Genomic DNA, 8,059 nt, shown 5'->3' on the forward strand with positions numbered 1-8,059 from the left:
GAAAGCTAAAATTCATACTTGCTGAACTTAGTATATAACTGGTGCTCCCACAAATTCTGTAACACCAGATGAAGGTGCTACTCATGCTCGACCTTTGACTTCGAGTAGATGAGAATGTCGTCGATGAACACAATAAAAAACTGGTCCAAATATGGATGGAAAACCCATTTCATCAAATCCATGAATACGATGAGTGCATTGGTTAGCTCAAATGGCATGACAAGAAATTTATAAGATCCATATCGAGTCAGAAAGGCGGTCTTGGGAATATCTATTTCCCGAATCTACAACTAATGATAGCTAGATCGAAGATCAATCTTCAAGGAATACTGTGCTCCCTGCAACTGGTCGAGCTAGATTAAAGATCAATCTTCAAGGAATACTGTGCTCCCTGTAACTGGTCAAATAAGTCATTAATCTTCGGTAGTGGATACCTGTTCTGGATGATGACCTTATTTAACTTGCGATAATTGATACACAATCGAAGGCTGCCATCCTTCTTCTTCATGAAAGGGCCGATGCTCCCTACGGAGAATGACTCTAACAAATAAATCCCTGAGCAAATAGCTCCTCTAACTAAGTCTGTAGCTCCCTCATCTCAGCAAATGCCATACGATAAGGTGGATGGGAGATCGATGCTGTGCTCGGCTGTAACTCATATCAAGACTCAAGAACTATATTCTATGTGAGGATATTAGCTTGTTTTCTATTTTCTCTCTAGTGCTAGAATGTAGGTAAAGAGTTATTGACTTCACTTGAAGCTATTGGGATATCACACACACGTTTTCATACTTATGTTTTTAAGCGTTTTTCACAAAATACTATTTTTCATAAGTATGAGGACCTATCTGCAAAATTCTTTTTCCAAACAGTTTTTTTAGCATTAAAAACATTTTACAAAGTGTCATAATTTTCAGAGGTCAAATAAATAATTTTCAAATATTTTAGTTGAGTCAAAAACAATGTTTTGGGATGTATCAGAATGCGGTCGACCACACCGGTCGACCGTACCTATGTTCATTCCTCTCTAGGCAGCAGAGAGTTCGTCGGTCGACCGGTGCGATCGACCGAGAGCTTCCTTCGGTCGACCGCGCCGATCGACCGGATAAGTCTCTGCTTGTTTTTCTAGTTTTCGACCTGGATGTCAGTCGATCGAAATTTCCGACGGTCGACCGCTATATTATTCAAACGGTAAAATAGGTCCTTTTTGTGGCGCCGCTCAGTACAGATCTCAGCGACGTTTTGTTCCAGATTTTGAGGGATTAAGGGATGGGTTTAAACAGCTGTTTTCTCCTATTTAAACTCCACCTCTTCTTCGTCCTCAGTGTCCCAGCTTTTGCAAAAACCAGTGACGCTGTTTTTCTCAGAGCTTATATTTCAAAACCTGTTTTCACTGAGTTTTTGTGTGTTCACTTCCCATCTTCAGTGTGCTCTTTCTCTTTGCCATAGAGACGTTGTAAAGAGAGAGTCTTACACCATTTCTACTATCTTGTGAGTGTGATCTTATGTAGATCAACTGTGAGGGAGTGTGATCTTGTGTAGATCAAATTGTGTAGTGTGAGATCGTGAGGGGATCGCTGTCTAGACGAAGTTCCGGCTTCCAAACCGGATTGTGTAGTGGATTTCTCCTCGAGAGTGGGGAGCGGGAATGTAGGTCAGCGGACCGATCCTCGTTAACATATCGTGCGTCACAGGATAACGATTCCTAACTCTATCTCCTCTATTTTAATTGCATTAGAATTCTTTGGTGTGCTTGTATTATTTTTATTGCATAATTATAGCCTCTTGACTCTAATCACCCCCCTCTAGGGTCCAACAATTGGTATCAGAGCTTGGTCTCTATATTAGTTTTTGGTTTAATAATCTTAGAGAAAAGATCTTATGGAGGCTTCAATGAATATGCATATGCTAGAGGGACAATCCACCACTAGACCACCACTCTTCACCGGTAGTAACTTTGCTTATTGGAAGGATAGGATGAGAATTTACCTTCGTTGCATTGATCTTGACATCCTAGAACTCATAGAGAAAAAATACGTAGAAAAGTCCAAAGTTGGGACTATGACTGATAGAGAAAGGCACCAAGCCAATCTCAATGCTAAGGCTATGAATGCCTTAATTTGTGGTCTTTCCCCGAACGAGTATAATAAGGTTTCCACGTGTGCAACCGCATACGAAATTTGGGTGAAATTGTGTATTACACACGAAGGAACCCCCCAAGTCAAGGAATCCAAAGATTAGTGGACTTATGCAGAATATGAGTTATTTCAAATGCTTCCAAATGAATCAATTGATGATATGTTTTCTCGCTTCACTAACATTATCAATGAATTATATGGTCTTGACAAAAAGTTGACTATTCAAGAGATGAATTACAAGATTCTTCGTTCATTGACTCCGATGTGGGAACCCAAGGCAACGGCAATAGAAGAAGCTCATGACCTTACCACTTTACCCCTCGATGGCCTCATCGGAAAGCTCAAGGTCCATGAGAAGAAGCTCAAGGGGAAGGAGAAGGAGGAAGTGCCCTCACGGTATGTTGAGGAGCCATCACCAAAGTTGAAGACCATAGCTCTCAAAGGAGCTAGTGATAACTCCTCTTCGTCATCGGATAGTGAAGTTGATTTTTCTAGAGAAGTGGCTCATCTCTCTAGAAGAATTTCTAGACTCATAAAAATGAACAAGAAATTTAACCCACGATCTAACAACAAATTTCCTTCTCGTGTAGGAAAATGCTTTGAATGCAATGAACCGGGTCATATCGCTAAGGATTGCTCAAGGCTCAAGGAGAAGTACATGAAATACAAGAAGAAGAAGGATATGTATGCCGGATGGGAAGAATCCGAACCAAGTGATTCGGATAGCAATGAAGAAGGAGCCAAACTTGCTCTTCATGATCCCAACATTTGCTTCATGGCCCTTGAACATGAGGTAATATCCGACACCGAGAGTGAATCCTTCTACATGCAATGTGATCTAACTATGGCTCTAGAAGAATTGAACATTGAATTCAAAAGAATGTCCAAAGAATTTTCTTTTTTTAAAAAGTTGCATGCTTCTTGTGATATCAAGCTAGAACAATTAACAACCTCTCTTGCACTAAAAGATAAATTACTAGGAGATCTCGATTTCTAGAATAAGCAATTAAGATCAAAGATTGAGAGATTAGAAATTAAGGGTGGTAGAATTAGACCCACTCATGCTTATGCTAATCATCATCACTATGGTAGAAATAGGTTCCATGGTTCTCACACTCATACATACAAAAGAAATTTTGTGTGCACTTATTGCATGAAACATGGTCATATTTCTACTCATTGTAGAATTAAAGATAACTTTGAATTTTATGGATTGATATGGGTACCCAAAGGTACCAAGACTACTAACCACCAAGGACCCAAGACTTGGGTACCAAAAGTTACTACATCTTCATCTTCATCTCTTGTAGGGAACGTCACGGCAACAACGTAAGGAGATGTGGTACCTTGATAGTGGTTGCTCACATCATATGATGGGCAACAAAGAGTTATTTGCAACCCTATCAAGAATTGAAGGAGGTAACGTCTCCTTCGGCTGTGGTGAGAAAGGTAAAATCGTTGGTGTCGGTTCTATTGGTAAGAAACCCTCACCCGTTATAGAAGATGTTTATTTGGTAAATGGTTTGAATCACAATCTTCTTAGCATTAGTCAATTAAGTGATAAAGGTTTTGATATTTCCTTTAAACCGGATAAATGCATCATTAGTATGAATGGAAAAATTATTTTTGTTGCTAATCGCAAATCTAATGTATACATTTTTGAGATGAATGAATTAGTAAATCAAGATGTGAAGTGTCTTGCGGCAATTGATGAAAACCCTTGGATTTGGCATAAGAGACTTGGACATGCAAATATGGATCTAATATCAAAATTGTCTAAGAGAAATCTTGTGAGAGGATTACCTAGCTTGCACTTCATCAAAGATACCATATGTGAGGATTGTGCCAAAGGTAAACAAACAAAATCTTCCTTCAAATCCATCCATGAGGTATCGACTTCTAAACCTTTGCAATTACTTCATCTTGATTTGTTTGGTCCTATGCGTGTTACCTCTCTTGGAGGCAAACACTATGTTTTTGTGATTATTGATGATTTTTCTCGTTTTACATGGACAATATTTCTTGCAAAGAAAAATGATTGTTTTAAAGAATTTGTTAATCATGTTAAAAGAATTGAAAATGAAAAGGATTTAAAAGTTGTTAAAATAAGAAGTGATCATGGTGGTGAATTTCAAAATGAATTTTTCTATGATTTTTGTGCTCATCATGGTATAACTCATATGTTTTCCGCTCCTAGAACACCACAACAAAATGGTGTTGTTGAACGGAAAAATCGCACCATACAAGAGATGGCACGCACTATGTTAAACTCATTTGATTTACCAAAATACTTTTGGGCGGAAGCCGTCAATACGGCTTGCCATGTTTTAAATCGTGTTTTGATTAGACCAAAGCTTAAGAAAACCCCTTATGAACTTTTTTATGGAAAAACTCCTTTTATTGGTTATTTTCGTATCTTTGGTTGTAAATGTTTCATTTTAAATACAAAAGATCACCATGATAAGTTTGATTCCAAAATTGATGTTGGTATTTTCTTGGGTTATGCACCTCGAAGTAAGGCTTATAGGGTCTTCAATAAACGAAGTCTCGTTGTTGAAGAATCTATAAACGTTACTTTTGATGAGACTAATATTGGTTCTCAAGTTGTTTTGCCTAGGAAAGATGATGATGATGATATTGAGGGAGGATTGGACTTGTTGCAAATCAATGACACTCCCTCTATAGAAGCTCAAAAGGATGTAGATTGCACAAATGCTCAAGATCAAGTTGAACAACCTAAAGCTTGGAAATTCACATCAAACCACCCAAAGGAACAAATCATTGGGAGCCCTTCAAAAGGAGTTATAACTCGCTCAAAAGCCTTGAGTGAATGTGGTAATGTTGCATTTCTATCTCAACTAGAACCTAAAAAGGTTAATGATGCTTTAAATGATGAGTTTTGGGTTTTGGCTATGCATGAAGAATTAAACAATTTTCAAAGAAATGAAGTTTGGAAGTTAGTTCCTAGACCTAACAATGCTAGTGTTATTGGTACAAAATGGGTTTTTAGAAACAAACTTGATGAACATGGCATTGTAACTAGAAATAAAGCACGTTTGGTTGCCCAAGGATACAATCAAGAGGAGGGCATAGACTATGATGAAACCTTTGCACCGGTTGCAAGGTTGGAATCTATTAGGATGTTTTTGGCATTTGCTAGTTTTAAAAATTTCAAACTATTTCAAATGGATGTCAAAAGTGCTTTCTTAAATGGTTTTATAGAAGAGGAAGTGTATGTTGAGCAACCCCCCGGTTTTATAGATCATGCTTTTCCTAATCATGTTTACCGGGTACAAAAAGCCTTATATGGGTTGAAACAAGCTCCTAGGGCTTGGTATGCTCGCCTCTCTAGTTTTCTTGTTGAAAATGGTTTTTCAAAAGGATCTATTGATAACACACTTTTTGTGAGAAAAAGGAAAAATGATTTCATTTTAGTTCAAATATATGTGGATGACATTATTTTTGGTGCTACTAATGAATCCTTGTGCAAGGAATTTTCTAAAGTTATGCAGGATCACTTTGAGATGAGTATGATGGGAGAGCTTACATTCTTTCTCGGGCTCCAAGTCAAGCAAACTAAGGATGGGATCTTCATTTCACAAAGCAAGTATGCGAAGGAATTGGTGAAGAAATTTAAGTTGGAGAATTCTAAGCATGCGCCTACTCCCATGAGTACTAGTGTTAAGCTTGATGCGGATGAGAGTGGTGAAGATGTGGACCAAAAACTATACCGAGGTATGATAGGTAGTCTTCTTTATCTCACCGCTAGTAGACCCGACATCATGTTTAGTGTATGTGCATGTGCACGTTTTCAAGCTTCTCCAAAAGCATCTCATTTAATTGCGGTTAAAAGGATCATTAAGTATGTTAATGGAACTTTTAACCTTGGTTTGTTTTATCCAAAAAGCACCACTTTTGATTTATATGGTTTTTGTGATGCCGACTTTGCCGGATGTAAGGTAGATCGCAAGAGTACTAGTGGAACATGCCAATTCTTAGGAAATTCCCTTGTTTCTTGGGCTTCCAAGAAACAAAATTGTGTTGCATTGTCCACTACGGAAGCGGAATACATTGCCGCCGGCTTATGTTGTGCTCAAGTTTTATGGATGAAACAAAGTTTAGTTGACTATGATTTGAATTTTCAAAATATTAAAATCTTTTGTGATAACACAAGTGCCATAAATATTTCCAAAAATTCGGTTTTGCATTCTAGAACTAAGCATATTGACGTGCGCCATCATTTCTTACGCGATCATGTAGAGAGACAAGATGTATCCCTAGTATTTGTTGACACCAAATCTCAACTAGCGGATATATTTACTAAGCCTCTTGGAGAGGATGATTTTTGTCGCATAAGAAATGGTTTGGGCTTATGCACTATGTGAAAGTTCTACATTGCTTGCTTGATTAGTTGCATTTTGCATTTGGCATTTCTCTTTACCCCATTTTTGATGGTGACAAAGGGGGAGAGAAATCTCCTCATTCAGCCCTAACGTTTGAAAACCAGAGAGAGCTTTCTGTTTCCTGAGAAAAATTTTCAAATCCTGTTTTCTCTCTGTTTTAAGTGTGATTCACTTCCCAGCTTCAGTAACCTTTCTCTTTGTCATAGGGGTTGTGTAAAGAGAGAGTCTTTTACTTTTTTCTTCTGCTGTGAGGGTGAGATCTTGTGTAAGATCTACTGTGAGGGTGTGATCTGTTGAGATCAAACTGTGTAGTGAGAGAGATCTGTGGAGATCGCTGTGTAGACGAAGTTCCGGCTTCCAAACCGGGTGTGTAGTGGATTTCTCCTCGAGAGTGGGGAGCGGGGACGTAGGCCAGAGGGCCGAACCTCGTTAACACATCGCGCGTCAAGGATAACGAACTCCTAACCTTATCTCTCTTACTTTTATCGCATTTTTGTTTTGTGTTTTGCTTGTGCTGAATTTATATTGCATATTAGAGCCTCTTGACCCTAATCACCCCCCCTCTAGGGTCCAACAATTGGTATCAGAGCTTGGTCTCTATATCAGTTTTTGGTTTAACAACCTTAGAGAAAAGATCTAATGGAGGCCTCTTTGAATATGCATATGTTGGAAGGACAATCCACCACTAGACCACCTCTCTTCACAGGGACCAATTTTGCTTATTGGAAGGCTAGGATGAGAATTTACCTTCGTTGCATTGATCTTGACATCCTAGGGCTTATAGAAAAGAAATATGTAGAGAAGTCCAAAGTTGAGAACATGTCCGATGATGAAAGGCACCTTGCCAATCTCAATGCTAAGGCCATGAACGCCTTAATCTGTGGTCTTTCCCCCAATGAATACAATAGGGTTTCCACGTGTGCAACCGCATACGAAATTTGGCAAAAATTATGTGTCACACATGAAGGAACACCCCAAGTTAAGGAATCTAAGATTAGTGGACTCATGCATGATTATGAGCTATTTAAAATGCTTCCTAATGAATCCATTGATGCTATGTTTTCCCGTTTTACTAATATCATCAATGAATTACATGGTCTAGATAAGCAATTATCCATTCAAGAGATGAACTACAAGATACTTCGCTCATTGACTCCGGCATGGGAGCCCAAGGCTACGGCCATTGAGGAAGCTCATGACCTCACTATCTTAGCTCTTGATAGTCTCATCGGAAAGCTCAAAGTGCATGAGAAGAAGCTCAAGGGGAAGGAGAAGGAGGAAGTGCCATCACGAGAAGTTGAGGAGCCGTCACCAAAGTTGAAGACCATAGCTCTCAAAGGAGCTAGTGACAACTCATCTTCGTCGTCGGAGAGTGAAGTTGATTTTTCTAGAGAAGTGGCTCATCTCTCTAGAAGAATCTCTAGACTTATAAAAATGAACAAAAAATTTAACCCTCGATCTAACAACAAGTTTTCCTCTCGTGTAGGTAAATGTTTTGAGTGCAATGAACCGGGTCAC

The sequence above is a fragment of the Asparagus officinalis genome, chromosome 4, assembly GCF_001876935.1.
Source record: "Asparagus officinalis chromosome 4, Aspof.V1, whole genome shotgun sequence".
Taxonomy (NCBI): Eukaryota; Viridiplantae; Streptophyta; class Magnoliopsida; order Asparagales; family Asparagaceae; genus Asparagus; species Asparagus officinalis.